Source organism: Staurois parvus, unplaced genomic scaffold, assembly GCF_062004578.1.
Source record: "Staurois parvus isolate SC_StPar_1 unplaced genomic scaffold, SC_StPar_1.0 ptg000827l, whole genome shotgun sequence".
NCBI classification, from domain to species: domain Eukaryota; kingdom Metazoa; phylum Chordata; class Amphibia; order Anura; family Ranidae; genus Staurois; species Staurois parvus.
In genome coordinates this window covers 3,963,838-3,988,549 of record NW_028318623.1, presented here as the reverse complement: position 1 = coordinate 3,988,549, position 24,712 = coordinate 3,963,838, and the positions used below count along the sequence as shown (strand labels likewise).

Below are 24,712 nucleotides of genomic sequence, written 5' to 3'. Positions count from 1 at the left end.
TATGATAGCCAGTCGGAAGAATGATCCTTACATGTATGATCATTGGGAACCCCTTCCCCCTTACAGATAGCTTTGAGCAACCCCTAGAAACCTCAGAAGGCACCCTTTGATTTATGGAAACCTGATCAAGAAAAGCCGCTCCAGAGACTAGAAAAGATCATCAATAATTAGTTTACCTAGCGAATAGGCTTCCTGCAGTGGCAGCCAAACAGCTAGTAGATCTCACCAAATTATTGCTTTTGGACAGTAGCATAGCTTCCTACTATGTGACTCCTATGGACATCTGTACTGGCATTCACAAAGCAATCAATTCCAGCTTTTTTACGTGAGACTAGGTAAAAATGATGTCTGATGGGTTGTGATTGCATATCAGTTCCATTGTTTGCACTGCTTAACTCAGTGTTCCCTTTTTACTGCAGAGTACCTTTAAAATAATTTTAGTAGGGGTTCCCCTAGACCTAAAAATATGTAATTGGTGGTCAGTAGGAAGAGTGCTTCTTACATTTGTGGTCAGGGAAGAATGCCCAACTTACCGTAGTGGTCATAATGCCACCCCTTTTAACAGCAAAAAAGATCACCTGATTCATGCCATTGCCTGTACCAAGTGGCAATAACTAAAAAAAACCAGGCACTATCATATGGAAGTCCAGTTGGCCAGCTCAAGGAACCCCTAGCAACCTCTCGAGGAACCATGGTTGAAAAAGGCTGGCCTAACTAACCCAGCTAATTTTGTCCCCTAAATAGGGACATTTCACTCAATGTACCGCCTAACTCAGCCATTTTCAACTATTTTCCAACCGCTCCATCTCCGCCACCCCCTTCTGCCAATCCCTCCACTGGCTTCCGATTGCGCAATGGATCAAATTCAAAATCCTAACACTGACGTACAAAGCCATCCACCATACTGCCCCGAACTACATCACTGACCAAATATCCAAGTACCACCCAGCACACACACTCCGCTCCTCACAAGACCTCCTCCTCTCTAGTTCCCTGGTCTCCTCCTCCCATGCCCGCCTCCAGGACTTCTCCAGGGTGTCACCCATCCTCTGGAACTCCCTTCCCCAACCCATCAGATTATCACGTACTCTCCTCTCCTTTAGGCGCACCCTGAAAACCCACCTCTTCAGGGAAGCCTACCCCACCCCCTGCTAACTTGCCAACCTCCTCCACTTTTCCTATCACCCCATCCCCCACAGCTATCTCCTCCTGTACCACTCTCCCCTCCCTCCTAGATTGTAAGCGCGAAAGAGCAGGGCTCTCAATTCCCTCATGTTTTGCATTGTATTGTTGTTGTTCTGTCACATGTTCTGTCCCCCTTTGTAATGTACAGCGCTGAGCGAACTATTGGCGCTTTATAAATACTGTATAATAATAATAATAATTTTTACTCCAGAGGATTCCTTGAAATATGTTTCAGGTCCCACGGAATTCCAGCTAAAAGTCATCGGAGGTCAGAGGGAACAATGCTCCTACATTGGTGGTCAAGGGAAGAATGCCCCACTTGCAGTGATGGTCAGAATGGCACCATTTTATTGCTAAAACGATCTTTGGTGTCATGCCACTGGCTCTGTAAAGTGGCAATCAACCCGGAACAATCCAGGCACCATTAGATGGGAAGTCAATCAGCCAAAGCTCAAGGAACCCATAACAACCTTTTGAGGAACTCTGGTTTAGAATGGCTGGCTTAGATAAATCAGCTCATTCTGTTCCTTAAATAAGTACATTCACTTACTGCACTGCCTTTCTCAGCTCTCTTATTTATTTATTTATTTAATTCAGGTACTTATATAGCACCGTCAATTTACGCAGCGCTTTACATATATATATATTGTACATCCACATCAGTCCCTAACCCTCAAGGGGCGTACAATCTAAGGTTCTTAGCCCAGAGGAACCCTTGAGTAAAATTGCAAGTCCCATGGAGCTCCAGCTAAAAGTACATCATCAAGACTCAGTGAGAAGAATGCCCCTATACTGGTGGTCAGCGAAGGATGCTGCTCTTACAGCGGTGGTCAGAATGCCACAATTATTAACAACTAAAAAAGATCACAATGTAAGGTTCTTATCCCAGAGGAACCCTTTAATAAAATTGCAAGTCCCAGGGAGCTCCAGCTAAAAGTACTTCATCAGGGGTCAGTGAGAAGAACACCCCTATACTGGTGGTCAGGGAAGGATACTGCCAGAATGCCACCATTATTAACAACTAAAATGATCACTGGTGTCATGCCACTGGCTTTGTCAATTGGCATTCAACCCAGAACAACCAAGGCACCATCAGATGGAAGAATAAGAAAATAAATTTGACCGCAGTCCATGGATTTTATGGGCAACACACCAAGTTATAAAAAACTTTACAAACTGTATTGACGCACATTTTAAAAAAAGCAATAAAACTCATGAAAAAATAAAGTCACATTTTGCACCCTTATGTCAAATGGGGTGATGGCCTAGATATACAGTTGGGTCCATATATATTTGGACACCGGCACAATTTTATTTTTTTTCAGATATTTTCCAAAACCTATTCAAGCTATAGTTATGTAATGGCCTGTTTCACTTGCATGGACAGCTCCTTGGAACGCATGATGTAGGTTCACAGCAATAGATTCCAAATGCAAATACCAGACTTAGAATCAACTCCAGACCTTTTACCTGCTTGATTGATGAAGAAATAACAAAGCAGTAGCCCACACCTGGCCCTGAAACAGCTTTTGATTCAATCGTCCAATTAATTTTGTTCCCTTGAAAAAGGGGTGGGGTGACTACTCTTAAGAGCTGTAATTCTTAAACCCTTCCTCCAATTTGGATGTCCATACCCTCAAATTAGACCTGAGAGTGTGCACTTTCAGCCCATATCCATTCTATAACTATAGCTTGAATATGTTTTGGTAAACACCTGAAAAAAACCAAAATTGTGCCAGTGTCCAAATATATATGGACCTAACTGTATATATGTATCTCCCACTTTCCAGTAAATGATTTACAAATGTAGAATTCACAACCACTTGTTATCGTATGTAAATTATACCAGGGATCCATCGGTGTAGACACTTAGGAGGTTATTTACTAAAGCTGAAGAGTACAAAATCTGGTGCAGCTCTGCAAAGAAATCAATCAGCTTCCAGGTTTTACTGTCAAAGCTTAATTGAACAAGCTGAAGTTAGAAGCTGATTGGCTACCATGCACAACTGCACCAGATTCTGAGTGCACCAATCTTAGTAAATCTACCCCTTAGATACCAAAAACTAAGCCCAAGGAAAACTAATCCACAACAATGAACTGCCACCGTGTCTGGGATCCCCATACTCAGGTGGGAGGTCAATCAACCACCGCTCAAGGAACCTTTAGCAAACTTATGAGGAACCCTAGGCTTCCAGAGAATTCTGGTTAAGGGATGGCTGCCCTAACAAAACTATCTCATTTTGGCACCTCATTAGAACATTTCAATTGCATTACAATGATTAAACATTGCAGATTAACAACATTGTAGCATCAACAGCGAGGCTCTTTCTGTCCATACATCATACATCAGCATCAGAGGTTGGTCATCAGCTCTGAGGAAAGGGATTCGTCCCCGAAACGCGTCAGCCATTTGACCGCACTGAGAGTGAGAACACCTTGCCTGCCGATGTGGCCATTGTCATTTTTCTATGCTTTTTAGATACATGCGTCGCCTGTGAGTATGTTTTTATTATTTCATTCCTACAATAAACCTTGGATAATGCACTAGGTGTGTGCACCACCTGTTTTCTCTCTATCCAGTGGCTGATTTCCCCGTCTGAGGAGGGCTGCACCCCTGGAACATTTCCTTTGGTTGTCGCTGTCCTGGTACCCTTGGCTTCCCTTTTGGCTGTGCATATCCTGAGGCGCTGGAGAGTACATACGATATTGCAGATTAACAAAACTGTATAGTAGATCCATGATAACTTTTTATGCCTATCCTAGATGCCATAACTGCTGTATTTTTCAGTGATTCCATAGAATACCTTTTTTTTTTTTTTTTGAAGGAGGATGAGGCAGAGTCATAGAGCACAGCATGTCACTATGAATCATTCACTCTGCATCTCAAATGCTGTGACTGATTGCAAATTTAATGCAGATATAACTATGGGGGACTGTAATAAGTACAGCACTCAGAAGAAGATAAGCATATGCGGTATAGAAAGAGACAGTTCAATGTGTCAGTATGTTTGGTCTACACTGAAATATAGAACCAAAGATCTAAAACCCTGCAATTTATTAAACTTAGCTATATTTGTTTCTGCATCGTTCACTTAGATAGTATATTAATTAAATGGCCTAATTCATCAACTACAATGGCACTTAATCCATGTCAAAGTTGCCTCGAATATGAAATATTATCACTTAAAGTGTAACTAAACCCAAGATATACATTTTTATATATTGTAGATCTATTTTGGGGATCAGTAAGGAATTTGTTTCCCTGCTGGAGCAAATTTGTTCATGTTTTGCTGGGTTTTTTTGCCTTCATCTGGAACAAGTGTGGGTATAGGATTATAACTTTATTTTTATTTTTAATGGTTGACTTTTGCCTTTTTCAACCAGACGAACTATGTAACTATATTTTGTAAAATTAACCTCCTGCACAGCACTGGATTTCTGGTTGGATCAACAGGTACTATAAGGATATAATAATCATTTAGTATTATAGCTGATACTGTAAGATCAACAGGCATATGCAAAAAATAGAACGTTTGCAGATGACACCAAGCTGTGCCGTGGAATAATGTCCTTACAGGATGTCTCCAACTTACAAGCCAACCTCATTGCTCTGTGTAATTGGGTGACTATGTGGCAAACGAGGTTTAATGTTGATAAATGCAAGGTTCTGCACCTGGGGGCTAAGAATATACATGCATCATACATACTAGGGGGGGGGGGTACAACTGGGGGAATCAATGGTGGAGAAGGATCTGAGGGAATGAATGGTGGAAAAGGATCTGGGGGGGGTCAATGGTGGAGAAGGATCTGGGGGAATCAATGGTGGAGAAGGATCTGGGGGAATCAATGGTGGAGAAGGATCTGGGGGGAATCAATGGTGGAGAAGGATCTGGGGGTTCTGGTAGATCACAAGCTTAATAATGGCATGCAATGCCAAGCTGCGGTTTCTAAAGCGAGAAAAATCCTCTCTTGTATTAAAAGAGGTATAGACTCCAGAGAGAGAGATATCATTTCCCTGGTACAAATCATTAGTAAGACCTCATCTGGAATATGCAGTTCATTTTTGGGCACCAATTCACAAAAAGAACATTGGGGAACTGGAGAAAGTACAGAGAAGGACAACTAAACTGATAAGAGGCATGGAGGAGCTCAGCTATGAGGAAAGATTAGAGGAACTGAATGTATTCTCTCTTGAGAAGAGGAGATTAAGGGGGGAAATGATCTCCATGTATAATACATAAGGGGGATATGATCTCCATATATAATACATAAGGGGGGATATGATCTCCATGTATAATACATAAGAGGGGATATGATCACCATGTATAATACATAAGGGGGGATATGATCGCCATGTATATTACATAAGGGGGGATATGATCACCATGTATAATACATAAGGGGGGATATGATCGCCATGTATATTACATAAGGGGGGATATGATCTCCATGTATATTACATAAGGGGGGATATGATCTCCATGTATATTACATAAGGGGGATATGATCACCATGTATAATACATAAGGGGGGATATGATCTCCATGTATATTACATAAGGGGGATATGATCACCATGTATAATACATAAGGGGGGATATGATCTCCATGTATAATACATAAGGGGGATATGATCTCCATGTATAATACATAAGGGGGGATATGATCACCATGTATAATACATAAGGGGGGATATGATCACCGTGTATATTACATAAGGGGGGATATGATCACCGTGTATATTACATAAGGGGGGATATGATCTCCATGTATAATACATAAGGGGGGATATGATCTCCATGTATAATACATAAGGGGGATATGATCTCCATGTATAATACATAAGGGGGGATATGATCTCCATGTATAATACATAAGGGGGGGATATGATCACCATGTATAATACATAAGGGGGGGATATGATCACCATGTATAATACATAAGGGGGGATATGATCTCCATGTATAAATACATCAGTGGTCCATATAGTGAATTCAGTGTAGAGTTATTCACCCTGAGGTCATCACAGAGGACAAGGGGGCACTTTTTACGTCCGGAGGAAAAGAAATTTAATCTCCAAACACGGAAAGGTTTCTTCAAAGTAAGAGCTGTGAAAATGTGGAATAGACTCCCTCAAGAGTTGGTTGTGGCCATCTCAGTGGATTGCTTTAAAAAAGTCCTGGATTCTTTCTTGGATACACAGAATATAACTGGATATAACATTTATAGTTGACGTTGATCCAGGGAATATCCGATTGCCTCTCGGGGGATCAGGAAGGAATTTTTTTTCCCTGCAGGATCAAATTGGATCATGATTTGCTGGGTTTTTTTGCCTTCCTCTGGATCAACTGTGGGTATAGGATTATAACTTTTTTTTAATGGTTGAACTGGATGGACTTTTGTCTTTTTTCAGCCATACTAACTATGTAACTATATACACCCATATGGCATACTTGTTTTTATGATACGTATATCCAAGAACAGCAACTCACAGCCATTCATGTCTATGGGAGGCTGTATGCTGCATCTGGGCTTCCCTAGCGGAGGAAAGACTCTGCCGCCATTCATTATAATGAACAAGACATTAGTGGGAAGCAGCAATTTTAAAAATGCTTAAAGAGCAACAATAAAAATGTTAAATTCCTTTTAATAACATACATTGGGGGTGCTTCTAACCTGCCTGTGAAGTGGCACATCTTTATGATATAAACAGCGTATTGCATCAAAAATTACATTTAAAAGGGGAAAGAAATGCCATTTAATTTGCCAGTACCTGACAGCTCCTGAATGCTTCCTCCATCTGCGTCAGAGCCTTATCCTAAATGATTGTCTAGCACAGATGTTAAAGTGGTTGTAAAGCCTTAAGGTTTCAATGCATTAGGGTAAAAAAACATCTTTGACTGGGATCCCTTCAGCCCACCCTTATATTTACCTGTGCCCCACCACTGTCCAACTCTATGCCCAAGGGCAGTGGCTCTCCCAGCTCTCTCCCTCCTCACTGGGCAGATCAATAGCAGTAGTAGCCATTAGCTTCAGCTGCTGTCAATCAAATTCTGTGACCAGGGAGCAGAGGGGCAGGGTACGAGCACCACTGTCTGTGTCTATGGACACAGGCAGCGGGGTTCAAGAGCAAACCCGTCCAAGTACCCCCATAGGAAGTGGCTTCCTATGGGGGCACTGAATGAAGAGGAGAAGCCAGGAGCGCTGGCAAGGGACCCAAGAAGAAGAGGATCGGAAATGCTCTGTGCAAAACCGTTACACAGAGCAGATAAGTATAACATGTTTATTATTTAAATTTTTAAAAAAATAAGCTTTTCAACCACTTTAATGGAAATGCTACCAAAAATGGTATGAGGTTCTGCCTTAAAATACATACTAGTCAATTATCCATGATGAGGGTCAACTGGGGCTTCACGTGGAAAAAAAAGTGTAGTCCCCCTCCCAGGGGCGGACTGACAACTCATGGGGCCCCTGGGCAATAGGGGATCATGGGGCCCCTGTGTCCTTGCCCAAACTCAAAAAAGCCTATGAAAAAGGTACCAGGGGCATCTCATAGGGCCCTGTACTGACCCCGGGCCCTCGGGCAGTGCCCCAGATTCCAAATGGTCAGTCTGCCTCTGCCCCCTCCAAATTCTATCCTAAACCCTTCAGCATCACCAGTTTAGGTATGTATTCTTAGAAGGCATTAAGTGAATTTGGCTTGGATTCAGTCTTTTGTAATCCCTTGTACTGTAGCACTGGAAGAGGGATGGGCCATGTTCGGAATCGATTAGGTGAGAAGTGAACCACTGCTGCATTATTCCAGCACAGGCTGGGGGTGGGGAGGTGACTTAACTCTTCTTAGTTAAGCTGTATGGAGAGGGTGTGTCTCTTCCCTCCAATCAGCTCTCTCAGCTCTCCTCACTGAGCTGTGCAGTGTGTACTTTCAGCTCTCCGCCCACTGAACTCTGTATACATTCTGGAGAAGAGATGACTGCAGATAAACAGGTACAACTTATGCAGGAGGATTTGTTTAATTTCTGTGTATCACCTGAGGCCAGTCATTTCACTGCTGCATTATTCAGCACAGGCTTGGGGTGGGGAGGTGACTTAACTCCTCTTCGTTAAGCTGTATGGAAGGGGTGTGTCTCTTCCCTCCAATCAGCTCTCTCAGCTCTCCTCACTGAGCTGTGCAGTGTGTACTTTCAGCTCTCCGCCCACTGAACTCTGTATACAAGCTGTATACATTCTGGGGAAGAGATGACTGCAGATAAACAGGTACAACTTATGCAGGAGGATTTGTTTCATTTCTGTGTATCAACTGAGGCCAGTCACTTCACTGAGCATATGGAAGGGTTTACAATCACTTTAATAGTAACCATATATAGGCTATTTAGATGGGGGAGCCTGTTGATTTCCAGATTATGTGTCACCTAAAAATTCAGAGTCCATATAAAAGACAGCTTTCGATCTTTTTAAAAGCTGAGAAGAAATATCAAAAATTCAGCAAGACAAAACTTTTCTCCTTTTTAGTTAAATAAAACAATACACTCTGCTGAGAATTTAACACTGCATTGTTGGTTACATAGCATGACTGTGGACTATGAATACCAATGTGTTCATTTTCATTATGTAGACAGTATATGTTCTCCTTTGTTGCTTGTTAAATGCCTGAACATAAATGTGCGCAAGAGCGGGCAAGTCACAAGACTCCTTCTGTTTGCCATTTAATAAGCACTGCAGATATATTACGCACACCATAATTGCTGGCTAAAGGTAACAATTTTCAGTTGAACTTCATACTACAGTAGCGTATTACACTCCAGGCACATATAAAAGACACATATTAATGCAGCTCTGTATTCATCAATACATCATTAAATGTATTTTGTAATGCAAGCAGTAATTTGACTTTGTATCAAGCTCTTACAAATACAACAGATCTCAGACAGGAGGAGGGGAGAAGCAGCATAAGGGACCAATTAGTTATGCTGCGCTTCAGGGTGCATGCTGATAGGAGGAGAGAGCAGAGTGACAGAGAGATAAGCTCATCAGTCTGCTGCTTTTCCTTTCGCTCTTCAGGTACAGGGGGTGGGGAGAAGACTCATAGGTGTTAGTAGACTGCAGGAAAAGAAAAATCAGGTCTCCTTTCCTGTCAGATAGGACTCTGCTGAGTGGCAAAGCTGTATAAATCTCAGAATCAGATGGACACAGGCACAAATACTTGGGCAGGTAAAACAACTCCCAGACATGCATCCCATCTGTGCTTTGGTTCTACGCCTGGACTTTAATTTTAATTTACTAATAACAGGTAGTCATTACAAAACACTCTTTCAGTTTTCTGTATTTCTCTCTCTATCTGTCTATCTATCTCCCTTTCTCTATCTATCCCTCTAGCTATCTAACTAACTTCTCTCCATATCTGTAAGTCTACCTATATCTCTCATATCTATCTATCTATCTATCTATCTCTCTCTCTCTCTCTCTCTCTCTCTCTCTCTATCTATCTATCTATCTATCTATCTATCTATCTATCTATCTATCTATCTCTCTATCTCTCTATCTATCTATCTATCTCTCTATCTATCTATCTATCTATCTATCTATCTATCTATCTATCTATCTATCTATCTATCTATCCTTCCTTTCATCCATCCATCCATCTCCATCCCCATCTATCTATCTATCTATCTATCTATCTATCGACCCCCCCCCCCTATCTATCTATCTATCTATCTATCTATCTATCGACCCCCCCCCCCCCCTTATCTATCGATCTATTGATCTATCTATCCTTCCTTTCATCCATCCACCCATCTCCATCCCCATCTATCTATCTATCTATCTATCTATCTATCTATCTATCTATCTATCTATCTTTCCTTCCTTTCATCCATCCATCTATTTATCCTTCCTTCCATCCATCCAACCATCCATCTCCACCCCCATCTATCTATCTATCTATTGACCCCCCCCCCTTTATCTATCTATCTATCTATCTATCTATCTATCTATCTATTGACCCCCCCCCTGTATCTATCTATCTATTGACCCCCCCCCCCTTTATCTATCTATCTATCTATTGACCCCCCCTTTATCTATCTATCTATCTATTGACCCCCCCCCCCTTTATCTATCTATCTATCTATCTATCTATTGACCCCCCCCCCCCTTTATCTATCTATTGACCCCCCCCCCCTTTATCTATCTATCTAATTTCACTCTAGTCTGCAGTCACCCCAAGTACTTGAACAGGTTTAGGAGTATTTAAAAAAAATACATTACCTTATCAAAGTTATACCTATACCTCATCTAACTGTAAACGCTAAAGGGTCCTAATGATGTTATACATCGTCACAGCAATATTTTTATGCTTTTTCTACGCTTGCCCACCTTTTTTTCTCCTTTCTTTTTTTTTTTTGTTACTTACTACTTCCTAAATCTCTCTTTGTACTTTGATCACAAACCTGCATAGTCTATGTCTTCCTTTCTGGTATTAAAAAGCATATAAACGCTCATATAAAGCGGCTGATATAAACAATCATCATACTACATGTTCAACAAACACATTAAGACTCTCTTGATTACTTGTACCGCTGTGTCTTCTATTGCTGTAATTGGTTAACGACAGCAAATGTATCAGAGAGACTTAGAACAAAAACATAAAACAGAGCATCTCTTTATATAAAAAAAAAAGTAATCTCATTTTTACAGAAAGGACAGGCAAAAACGGCGAGAAATCTCCAGACAAAAGATGTATCATGAGAAATAAAAGGATCACAGTGTGACAAACAAAAGACACATCTGTCAAAATATTCCGCAAATAATTCTTTTGGCGTGATCAGTATTTCGGGAAAGCTAAAGGAAAGAAACTCATTTGAATTAATGCTCAAGGTTTAAAAAAAATAAGCTATCAGGCATCAAACTGAACATTAAAAAAAAATCCCAAACTGTACAACGCATGTTGAGGGATCTCTCAGTGTGTGTGTTTGGGTATATGTCTATTCTCTCTCTCTCTCTCTCTCTCTCTCTCTCTCTCTCTCTCTCTCTCTCTGTATATATATATATATATATATATATATATATAAACATATACAATAGATATATATATATAGAGAGAGAGAGAGAGAATGAGAGAGAGAATAGATATACATATATACAAAAAAAAAAAAAAAATATATATATATATATATATATATATATATACATATATATATATATATATATATATATGGGGAGAGAGAGAGAGAGTGAGAATGAGAGAAAGAGAGAGAGAATAGATCTACATATATACAAATACACTAAATATGGAGAGAGAGAGAGAGAATGAGAGAGAGAATAGATATACATATATATACAAATACACGCTATATATATATATATATATATATATATATATATAAAAATAAATGTTCAAAATATTGACATAGCCTACATTCAAGTTGAAATATTGATACATCCTGTTGACTTTATTAACTGTAGTCTTTTAATGGATATACTCAAAGAGTAAGCAACTTGCTTACATTAAATTCAGGAGCAACCAACATTATCTTACAGCAAGGGATGTGGTGCAGGGATGATAGCTGATGCTACATATATTTGTCAATTTAGAAAATGCTGATTTAGCAAGCAAAAAAAAATGGTCCTTCCTATTGGCTTCTAGATGCAAAATTGCAAGCAATCAGAAACACTGAAGAGCTTTAAGACTGCATGCGAAAATCTCTGGCGGAACAGGCTACAGGTTGCTGGTCTATGCAAGCAAACTCAATAGGCACTCAATGGCAAAATGCTACAAGTGATATCCTCTAATCAAGATGGGTAATGTTCCAAACCCAGCTCTAGAATCCTGCAGTGTATTGGGCTATGATGCATGCCTAGCCTGGTGAGTGAGAGGCAATTCAGCATCATGGACAGCTGACTAAAGCCATATCCAGATCTGCATGAAAGCAACCATCACATTCCAACTATAAAGCCTACACAAGTCATTAGCAGAAGCATTGGCATGTAACTCTTCCTTTACTTCACAGGGCAACCTTAACTGATGGCTGCAATCACTGCACCAAGACATGAAATACTTCAACTGGCATTACAGTACAAGGAAGACCACAGATCTTTGGCTATGCATGAGCAGTTGTCAATCCCAAAAAGCCAATGCATAACAATCCATGAAATATACCATTAGCCCAATGCTCCAAAATCTGTTGCATCTCTACAGTTTGATACACTGGGTATGCTATGTATCTGATGCAATAGGCATGAAATCAAATCACACAACCAAAAATACATTTAAACAACTGCATTGCCATACACAGTATGTACAATAGTATACATATTTATAAGGGTATAAAGATTACTGAAGTAGAAGATAGAAAGAGAATGGAATACTCATTAAAACCAATAGTGGTAAAGCAACACCAATATGTTCTGTGAAGTACTGATGACCATTTTCATGCGTATTTGTTGATCTTGGCAAATTTAATTAAAATATTGAAACAGAAACTAATAGGCTTCCAGCATGCCAAAAAGTCTTTTTGCTAAGATTCCACAATGGCTACGCATGGCAAAGCCAACAGTTTATTTAATTTGTCCAGACAGCAATTAGCAAGTCAATAGTGCCATAACCTTACCTGCTCTGCTGAGCATATTCAGACTAGGTGCACCCCCCCCCCCTCTTTCAGCACTGACACTATGGCCAGCTTTGTGCTATGCTACCATATGCTATTATGCAGTGTCATATGAAGCAGGTACAGAAAATTCATGACAGCAAGAGACTAGGGCAACAGGCTCTAAAAATTTAGGTCACATCTTTGCAGATGAGCTATGACTCCATCCAGCAGACAAGCGCTCCCTTGCAGCACTGGATCATTAAATGGGGAATAGACTGTAGGTGGTCTTCTCATCAAGAGTAGTAATGCTGCATGGATTCCCCCCTCTTCTCCCATCTGCATAGATTCCCCAGCTTCTCCATCAATGGGTAGTAGGAAGCTACTAGAATTTGCCTTGACCTGGCCATCTAGCCTTGATGGTACCCTGCAAGCCTCAGATCCCCATATGCTATAGGGAAGGGGGGGGGGGGTGTACTCTAACCAGCTTCTGCACCTTAAGGCAGCCTGGAGTAAGGAGCCCGACAATTGTGTAGCTACCTCTGCAGCTGGGATGTCAGCTCCAGGTACACATGGAGGGTACCCGGCAAGCCTCAGATCCCCAAATGCTAGAAGGGGGGGGGGGGGCAATCCTCAGATTCCCAAATGCTAGAGGAGAAGAGGGGGGGGGGCAAGCCTCAGATCCCCAAATGCTAGAGGAGAGGAGGGGGGACCTCTAACCAGCTTTTGTACCTGAAGGCAGCCTGGAGTAAGGAGCTGACAATTGTGTAGCTGCCTCTGCATCTGGGATGCCAGCTCCTGGTACACATGGAGGGTACCCTGCAAGCCTCCGATCCCCAAATGCTAGCAGAGGGGGGCAATCCTCAGATTACCAAATGCCATAGGAGGGGAGGGGGGAGCTCTAACAAGCTCCTGCACCTGAAGGCAGCCTGGAGTAAGGAGCCCGACAATTGTGTAGCTACCTCTGCAGCTGGGATGTTAGCTCCAGGTACACATGGAGGGTACCCTGTAAGCCTCATATCCCCAAATGGTAGAGAAGGGAATGGGGGGGGCAGTCCTCAGATCCCAAAATGCTAGAGGAGGGGGGGGGGGACTCTAACCAGCTCCTGCACCTGAAGGCAGCCTGGAGTAAGAAGCCCGACAATTGTGTAGCTGCCTCTGCCGCTGGGATGCCAGCTCCTGGTACACATCGAGGGTACCCTGCAAACCTCAGATCCCCAAATGCTATACGAGAGGGGGGGCAATCCTCAGATTTCCAAATGCTATTGGGGGAGGGCAATCCTCGGATCCCCAAATGCTAGGGGAGGGGGGACCTCTAACCAGTTCCTGCACCTGAAGGCAGCCTGGAGTAAGGAGCCCGACAATTGTGTAGCTGCCTCTGCAGCTGGGATGCCAGCTCCTGGTACACATGGATTACTGCCTATGGGCTGCTGCTTTATTTCTGCACATCCTAATTAAATTAGAGCAGTGTTGGCACAACATATAATTGCTAATCTATTGCTACCAAAACCATTGATTTAAAAAAAATACCCTTACTTCTCCTTGCTCCATCTATTAAGCTTGTTGGGCACAGGACTATGCCATTCCCTCTAATTACAGCCTATTCCTCCTTGTTAAACCCCCTACAGCAAGCATCTGATAGAAAAGGAAGGGGAGGGGGGGGGGGTAAGATTTCTGCCCCACCCCTGCATAGACCTGAATCCCCCTATCCATTGCACATAGGCATGGTCAAGCATAACACATCGCAACGGTTGCTTGCAGTAAGCCCCTTACCTGTCAGTGCTTCCATTCTTTCAGCCAGGCAGGCTGGACTCAAGCAGATCTGGAGGAAGAAAAAAAATCATTCCCCTTCCTGTTACAATTCGCCTAGTCACAGCCCTTCCAGATCAGTGTCCCTCCCTCCTTGTCATAGTTGCAGATCCAGTGTGAGTTTCTGGGTCACCAGCCCTGAGATCCAGGTCCAGGATAGATGGGTTTGCTCCTTCCTAGGCTTGGCTTAGCAGATCCTGTGCAGATCTGCTCCTCTCTCTCTCTCTCTCTCTATCTCTCTCTCTCTCTCAGATTCTCTCCCTCCTCCTCTTTTTTTTTTCTCTGTGTGTGTCTCTGGCTCTTCTCGCTTTCCTGCCTCTCATTACTACTGCATGCTGAGAAACAGACAAGCTGGCTGTCCTGGAATTCACTTTCCTTTCTCTGTGCTGTGCGGCAGATAGGTGGCAGCCAGGATCCTTCTGACTGCAAGCAAATACTCAGACATAACCCAGGAGGCAACAGCAGCACCTGCTCAACTGCTCTCTTCAATAGCTATGAGAAAATATTCCCAGCACTTGCATTGGGGGTCTGAAAAGCAGGAGACTTGCATGGGGTCTGCCAAGAATAAGACATACATTGGGGTCTGCCAAGAATAAGGCATACATTGGGGTCTGCCAAGAATAAGACATACATTGGGGTCTGCCAAGAATAAGACATACATTGGGGTCTGCCAAGAATAAGACATACATTGGGGTCTGCCAAGAATAAGACATACATTGGGGTCTGCCAAGAATAAGACATACATTGGGGTCTGCCAAGAATAAGGCATACATTGGGGTCTGCCAAGAATAAGACATACATTGGGGTCTGCAAAAGAATAAGACATACATTGGGGTCTGCCAAGAATAAGGCATACATTGGGGTCTGCCAAGAATAAGACATACATTGGGGTCTGCAAAAAAAATAAGACATATATTGAGGTCTGCCAAGAATAAGACATATATTGAGGTCTGCCAAGAATAGGACATACATTGGGGTCTGCAAAAGAATAAGACATACATTGGGGTCTGCCAAGAATAAGACATACATTGGGGTCTGCCAAGAATAAGACATACATTGGGGTCTGCAAAAGAATAAGACATACATTGGGGTCTGCCAAGAATAAACCATACATTGGGGTCTACCAAGAATAAGACATACATTTGGGTCTGCCAAGAATAAGACATACATTGGGGTCTGCCAAGAATAAGACATACATTGGGGTCTGCCAAGAATAAACCATACATTGGGGTCTACCAAGAATAAGACATACATTTGGGTCTGCCAATAATAAGACATACATTGGGGTCTGCCAAGAATAAGACATACATTGGGGTCTGCAAAAGAATAAGACATACATTGGGGTCTGCCAAGAATAAGACATATATTGGGGTTTGCCAAGGATAAGGCATACATTGGGGTCTGCCAAGAATAAGACATATACTGGGGTCTGCCAAGAATAAGACCTACATTGGGGTCTGCCAAGAATGAGACATACATTGGGGTCTGCCAAGAATAAGACATACATTGAGGTCTGCCAAGAGCAAGACATACATTGGGGTCTGCCAATAATAAGACATACATTGGGGTCTGCCAAGAATAAAACATACATTGGGGTCTGCCAAGAATAAGACATACATTGGGGTCTGCCAATAGCAAGACATACATTGGGGTCTGCCAAGGATAAGGCATACATTGGGGTCTGCCAAGAATAAGACATACATTGGGGTCTGCCAATAGCAAGACATACATTGGGGTCTGCCAAGGATAAGGCATACATTGGGGTCTGCCAAGAATAAGACATACATTGGGGTCTGCCAAGAATAAGACATACATTGGGGTCTGCCAAGAATAAGACATATACTGGGGTCTGCCAAGAATAAGACATACATTGGGGTCTGCCAAGAATAAGACATACATTGGGGTCTGCCAAGAATAAGACATATACTGGGGTCTGCCAAGAATAAGACATACATTGGGGTCTGCCAAGAATAAACCATACATTGGGGTCTACCAAGAATAAGACATACATTGGGGTCTGCCAAGAATAAGACATACATTGGGGTCTGCAAAAGAATAAGACATACATTGGGGTCTGCCAAGAATAAGACATACATTGGGGTCTACCAAGAATAAGACATACATTGGGGTTTGCCAAGGATAAGGCATACATTGGGGTCTGCCAAGAATAAGACATATACTGGGGTCTGCCAAGAATAAGACCTACATTGGGGTCTGCAAAAGAATAAGACATACATTGGGGTCTGCCAAGAATAAGACATACATTGGGGTCTGCCAAGAATAAGACATACATTGGGGTCTGCCAAGAATAAGACATACATTGAGGTCTGCCAAGAGCAAGACATACATTGGGGTCTGCCAATAATAAGACATACATTGGGGTCTGCCAAGAATAAAACATACATTGAGGTCTGCCAAGAATAAGACATACATTGGGGTCTGCCAATAGCAAGACATACATCGGGGTCTGCCAAGGATAAGGCATACATTAGGGTCTGCCAAGAATAAGACATATATTGGGGTCTGCCAAGAATAAGACATACATTGGGGTATGCCAAGAATAAGACATACATTGGGGTCTGCCAAGAATAAAACATACATTGGGGTCTGCCAAGAATAAGACATACATTGGGGTCTGCCAAGAATAAAACATACATTGGGGTCTGCCAAGAATAAGATATATACTGGGGTCTGCCAAGAATAAGACATACATTGGGGTCTGCCAAGAATAAAACATACATTGGGGTCTGCCAAGAATAAGACATACATTGGGGTCTGCCAATAGCAAGACATACATTGGGGTCTGCCAAGGATAAGGTATACATTGGGGTCTGCCAAGAATAAGACATATATTGGGGTCTGCCAAGAGCAAGACATACATTGGGGTCTGCCAATAATAAGACATACATTGGGGTCTGGAAAAGAATATGAATTCCATGGGGTCTGCAAAAAATAAGATGTGCATGGAGTCTACAAAGCATATGACTTATACTGGGGTCTGCGAAGAATGACAACTACATGGGGTCTGTAAAGAATGAGATCTGCAAAGAATGTACCTTGCGGCAGAGTCTGTGGAAAATAACACTTGCATGGGGTCCTGCAAAAAAATATAACTTGCATGGGGTCTGCCAAGAATAAGACAAGCATTGGGGTCTGCCAAGAATATGACATATATTGGGGTCTGCAAAGAATATGACTTGCATGGTGTCTATAATGAATATGACTTGTATTGGGTCTGCAAAAAATAAGATGTGTATGGGGTCTACAAAGCATATGACTTATACTGGGGTCTGTGAAGAATGACAACTGCATGGGGTCTGTAAAGAATGAGATCTGCAAAGAATGTACCTTGCAGGGGGGTCTGCAGAAAATAACTTTTGCATGGGTCCTGCAAAAAAATATAACTTCCATGGGGTCTACCAAGAATAAGACATATATTGGGGTCCACAAAGAATATGACTTGCATGGTGTCTATAATGAATATGACTTGTATTGGGTCTGCAGAAAAATAAGATGTGCATGGGGTCTGCAAAGCATATGACTTATACTGAGGTCTGCAAAGAAAAAGACTGCAGAGGGTTTGCAAAGAATACGCCTTGCATGGAGTCTGCAAAGGATGAAACTTGCATAGCAGTCTGAAAAGAGTAAGACTTGAAGGGGGTTTGCAAAGAATAGGACCTGAATTGGGGGTTGCAAAGACTTACAAAGATTTACATTTGGGGTATGCGAAGAATAGGAGTTGCAGAGGGTCAGCAAAGAATATGGCTTGCACTGGGGTCTGCAAAGAAGATGAGTTGCATAGGGTCTGCAAAGAATATGAGATAGTTTAAATAAAACTATCTTTTCTTATTCTCTGCATATATGTCTGATTCTTTGCAGACCCCATGTAAATCCATACACTAAACAATCTCAATGTACAGTCTCTATAGTATCTCCTTAGTTTTACTACAACTATGGAATATGAGGACAAACCTGAACAATCCATTCAATTAGTGTCAAATCAGGCAGGCATCTATACTACATACACTATATTGTCAAAAATATTGGGATGCCTGCATTTACACGCACATGAACTTTAATGGCATCCCAGTCTTAGTCCGTAGGGTTCAATATAAAGCTGGCCCACCCTTTGCAGCTATAACAGCTTCAACTCTTCTGGGAAGGCTGTCCACAAGGTTTAGGAGGGTGTCTATGGGAAGGTTGGACCATTCTTCCTAAAGCGCATTTGTTAGGTCAGGTACTGATGTCGGACGAGAAAGCCTGGCTCCAATTCATCCCAAATTGTGCAGGCCAGTCAAGTTCCTCTACCCCAAACTTGCTTATCCATGTCTTTATGGACCTTGTTTTGTGCATTGGTGGGCAGTCATGTTGGAACAGGAAGGGGCCATCCCCAAACTGTTCCCACAAAGTTGGGAGCATGAAATTGTCCAAAATGTCTTGGTATGCTGACGCCTTAAGAGTTTCCTTCACTGGAACTAAGTGGCCAAGCCCAACCCCTGAAAAACAACTCTAAGCCACAATCCCCCCTCCACCAAACTTTACACTTGACACAATGCAGGCAGGCAAGTGCTGTTCTTTGGGTAACCGCCAAACCCAGACATGGCCATCAGATTGCCAGACAGAAGCATGATTCATCACTCCAGAGTACACATCTCCACTGCTCTAGAGTCCAGTGGTGGCGTGCTTTACACCACTGCATCCAATGCTTTGCAATGCACTTGGTGATGAAAGCCTTGGATGCAGCTGCTCGGCCATGGAAACCCATTCCATGAAGCTCTCTACACACTGTTGTTGTGCTAATCTGAAGGCCAAATAAAGTTTGAACGTCTTTAGCTATTGACTCTGCAGACAGTTGGTGACTTTTTCATGCTGTGCGCTGACCCCGCTCTGTCATGTGACGTGGCCTACCACTTGGTGGCTGAGTTGCTGTTGTTCCAAGTTACTTCCACTTTGTTATAATCCCAGTAACAGTTGAGCGTGGAATATTTAGTAGCCAGGAAATGTCACGGATGCACTTATTGAACAGGTGGCAACCTATCACGGGACCACGCTTGAATTCATTGAGCTCCTGAGAGCGACCCATTCTTTCACCAATGTTTGTAGAAGCAGTCTGCATGCCTAGGGGCTTGATTGTATACACCTGTGGCCATGGAGGTGATTGGAACACCTGAATCACATGATTTGGAGGGGGGGCCCAATACTTTTGGCAATATAGTGTAATACTACATAGTTGATAGAATATCTAAAGTAGATTGTAAAATCACATTGTATAGTGTATGGTTGGTCTTAGGCTAGCCATAGATACCCAATTGTTCTCCTGAGAATAATTGGAATGGGGCAGGTGTTTGTCTTCAAATAAACCGGAAACAATAATGCAGTCATTGAGTACCTGTGATTCGGAATTGTCCCCTAGGATAGCTTTAAATTGGTTCTAAATGCAAAAGGTTTTTTTACCTTAATGCATTCTATGCATTAAGGTGAAAAATCTTCTGGGTACAGTTCCCCCCTCAAGTCCCACATTATATTTTCCTGAGCCCCATCTCAATCCAGTGATGTGCCACGGCTCTCCTGGGTCTCTCTCTCTTCATTGGCTTACACAGCAGCAGGAGCCATTGGCTCCTGCTGCTGTCAATCACAGCCAGTGAGCCAATGAGGAGAGCCATTCATAGGAGTGCAGCTGGCAGCAAGCCTGCTCTAGTGCACTACCCCGACCCTACCCCGACCCTAGCTAATACTGGAAACCTCTACTCTTCTTACCACTCCATCCCCCACAGCTAATTACCTCTTGTACCACTATCCCCTCCCTCCTAGATTGTAAGCTCCAAGGAGCAGGGCCCTCTAATCCCTCTTGTATTGAACTGTATTGTTACTGTACTGTCTCCCTTCATAATGTAAAGCGCGGAGCAAACTGGCACTATATAAATCCTGTATACTAATAATAATAATAGTGCACCCAAAGTAAGAGGCTTATTAATGGGGGCACTCAAGTTAGAGGAAGGAGCCAGGAACGGCAGCAGGGAGCATAAAGAAGAGAATCGGGGCTAATCTGTGAAAAAAATTTGCACAGAGCAGTTAAGTATAATATGTTTGTTATTTTTTTAAAATATACAACCTTTAGAATCACTTTAAGCAGGCCATACACTACACATATCCAATTGTATTATATCTGTCAAATCTCTCTGTCCACTCCCTTGTGACACAAAGCTGTCTTCCACAACCTCATCTTAATAGCATAGTGTGGCTGTTCCTCACCCAGTTTTAAGCCTCCTACACAGCTGTTTCTGTTTCAGGTAATGACTATGTTTCAACCTACATATGCAATTGATGATAATTATCACTTGCTTGCAGGGGCGGACTGACCATTTGGAAACTCAGGCACTGCCCGAGGGCCTGGGGTCAGTAGGGGGCCCCATGAAATGCCCCTGGTACCTTTTTCATAGGCTTTTTTCGAGTTTGGGACACAGGGGCCCCATGATCCCCTATTGTCAGTCCACCCCTGCATGTGGTATATACACAGTAAACTAATATAGAACTACTTAAAAAACAGCCTAAATTAAAATTACTCATTACTTTTTATGGGTGTGGTTTGAGTGTTCAGACCCTTACAAATGTCTTACATTAGAGATTTTCATACCTCCCAACTTTCTGTGATGGGAAAATACTAAATGTATGCAGCGTTTGTAATGGCAAAGGGTTATGGGGTGTGTTGGCTGCTGAGAGATCTATTGTTGATGTGGGATGTATTGTTGTGGGGGGTCTATTGTTGATGGTGGGGGATCTATTGTTGCCAGGAGGTCAACTGTTGCAGGCAGGGATTTACTGTTGGGAGAGAGGTCTATTATTGCTGGCTGCTAGAAGGTACTGTATATTATTTCTGGGGTAGATCCAGGGGCGGACTGACCATTTGGAAACTTGGCCACTGCCCTAGGGCCCGGGGTCAGTAGGGAGCCCCATGAGATGCCCCTGGTACCTTTTTCATAGGCTTTTTTGAGTTTGGGCAAGGACACAGGGGCCCCATGATCCCCTATTGCCCGGGGGCCCCATGAGTTGTCAGTCCGCCCCTGCTTGCTTGATATAGTTGGTTAACCATACACTTGACTCTAATTCTACAAAATCCCTGACTTTGACCAAGTGTACAAATGGTACAAGCATAAGAACCGATGCTGGTTTGAAGCCAAAGGGTTTCCACACCAAATATTGATTTGATTTAGCATTGACTTCTGTTTGCTCACTACGCATTTTATAAATTAATAAAAATAAACAATTACTTTTTTTCTAAACCACTCACACCTGCCTAAAACATGCACAGTACTATATATTACTTTATTTTTTTTTCCAGAAGATGAAATTACTCTTTATAGATTGATCTTTTGTGTAAAATCAATTGCTCAAAACTTTGTTAAAGACTGTGCATGCCAGACTTGTGGCCGGTTCCTATGCTAGATAATGACAGAACAATGCTTGCAGATACAAAATTGTGCTCTGTTGCACAACCATCATATTAGGATCAAAAAATTGATCGGCAAAAAGATTATTCAGCTAACTCAAAAATGCCCCCCAAATTTTTTTTTTTTCTGTAAATTTCTATTGTGTATTTTTTAAGGCTAGTTTCACCAAAAATATGAGCGATTTGTCATAGGTGAACAAACACAACATTTGAAATTGCAAAACATTGTTAATTTACATCCATAGGTAGTCTATGAGTTTAACTCAAGGCAGTCACAAAAAATGAATACAGAGTCCGGCATGCACATGTGCTGACACATAGGGGTTTATTTACTAAAGCTGGAGAGTCCAAAATCAGACTCCCTTCTGCATAGAAACCAATCAGCTTCCAGGTTTCATTGCCAAAGCTTCATTGAACAAGCTGAGGTTAGAAGCTGATTGGTTTCTATGCAGAAGGGAGTCTGATTTTGGACTCTCCAGCTTTAGTAAATAAACCCCATAACATCAAGAAAAGAGCCAAAAGCAGACAGATTACCCTTTCAATCTTCTGCTGTTCCGTCACTGTCCAGTCACAGACTAGAGACAGGAAAATGACCTAGTTATGTTGATTGAGTGTAGAAGAGAAAAATCAGGATGTGAGTGGGAAAAGGCCTGAAGGCAGCTAGTTTTGCAAAGGCACCTATTTATAGAAGGTGTTTGCATCATTGGTGTTAACAACATGTCTTTCTTCATTACGAGAATATTTTTTGGGAAAGCTCTTCCTTTTTCCTGACCATGCTTTTGTGGATGCATTCCATCTTTGGAGTCTTCTTCTGCAAGCAACCTTGGATTTTTTTCCACTGGCATCCATTTCATATCAACATCCTGATGTCCCTCAAGCAGGACTGGGCTTCTCTTAGCATTGAGAGTGACCATTTCCATTATCTATGTAGAGACAGTTATATTCTCAGCAAGTGCTCAGCAAAGGTTCCATATACCAATAGTTTATGGTTACTCGCAACCCCAAAAGATGTAAGTTATATTACCTTTTTACTCGATCTTTGGCTGAAAAATGTTATGTTCCATGGTTTCTACAGAATATCATATATGGATTCTCTCGTCTATCCTCTTTCCACATTTTTAAAGCCATCCCAGTGAAGTTTCTTTTTTCTACTCCAAGAGACACATGACCAAGTTCAGGTCACCCAACTTCCTGTGGTGTCTGGAAGGGCTGTGTAACTCTCAGATAACAATGGCCAAAAATGCAAACACTGTACCAAAGGTCCTGCTGCTCCCTATAGTAAATTGTCTTCTTCTCATTGCAGGTAAACGTGATGGATGGATTCCAAGCAGAAGCAACATGCTGTCATTGAGTTCTTGACAAAGAAGGGGTGCAGGCCAGAAGGCTACAGAATGTTTATGAAGACATTGACAAGAGCTATGTCTTCTCATTGGTGACTCTTATCAATGGTGTCATCTCCGTGAACATTCTGTAACCTTCTGTGGGTGTTGGGCAGCCTAAACCCCTCCTTTGTCAGGTACTCAATGAGGGCATGCTGCTTTTGCTTAGAACCAATTATTTACCAGCAATGAAAAGAAGAAGAGTTACTATAGAGCAGTGGTCTCCAAACTGCAGCCCTGTAGCTAGATGTGGCCCTTTGCTTGCCTCTATCCAGCCCTTGGGGCACTGTTCCATCCACAGCTAACACCGATAATGAGGCACCATTCCTCCCACTGATACCAGTGGTAGGCCACTATTCCTCCAACAGATACTAATGATAGGGTGCTAACCCTCCTATTCATATAAAAAATGGGGCAGTATTATTCCCACTGATACCAACAACGGGGAACTATTCCTTCCACTGATACCAACAATTAGGCACTAATCTTTCCACTGATAACAATAGGGCACTATTACTCCCACTAAAACAAATGATGGGGTATTGTTTACTCTGACTAACGCTGGAGCATTTTCCACTCCTACTGGCCACAGTTCGGCGCCCTTAAATTCTGAAGGACAGTAAACTAACCCTTTGTTTAGAATGTTTGGAGACCCCTGCTATAGAGGAAGAGTTACTCTCCCAGTACGTGAAAGTTGAACAACCTATGTAAGTTAGAAAAGTTATGCCCGCTCTTGCATTACTTTTGGTACAGCCCTTGTTTTGTTTTTTTGTTTTTTTAAGGTAAGACATTTTCTATGTATATATCCCAATGATACATTTAGCGGTTTGCTTAGGCAGGGCAAGGCAACTAGTTCACTTTAGAGTGGTTGTAAACCCTTACATATAACCAGTGAAGTAACTGACCTCAGGTGATACACAGAGATTAAACAAATCCTCCTTCATAAGCTGCACCTGTGTATTTGCAGACTTCTCTTTTTTTTTTTTTTATTCCAAAAAACGTTTATTAATGACGTGCGGAGTGAAACAGACAATATGCAAATTATACTTGTACATGACATTCGGCAATGCATAACCTGAAACAACCACGGGGTAGCGTGCAGAAATATATGCAACATTGTTTTACTAATCTACGAAAGACTGATGCTTGTAATACTCAGGTGGTGTGTTAGTACGGTTGAAGATATTACCACTTCGAGTCTCCTACGTGTGTAAAATTCGCTGCGGAGCTATGATGGGCAGGAGGATAGATGCGGTACTAACACCACTGGCGAGGCCAGCATCCACGACCGTATGGGTAGCTGAAAGGCAA

General features: G+C 42.2%; 1 protein-coding gene across 3 annotated transcripts in view; it reads right to left on the bottom strand.

Annotated features, from left to right (window-relative positions):
• SYT3 (synaptotagmin 3) overlaps nt 1-14,826 on the bottom strand; it is a 379,591-nt gene extending 364,765 nt beyond the window's left edge. For all 3 annotated transcript variants that reach the window (XM_089655190.1, XM_089655188.1, XM_089655189.1), the window contains exon 1: nt 14,540-14,826. The gene's annotated coding sequence lies outside the window, so the exon portion shown is untranslated. The remainder of the gene's footprint in view (nt 1-14,539) is intronic.
• Between the last annotated feature and the right edge of the window lie 9,886 nt (nt 14,827-24,712).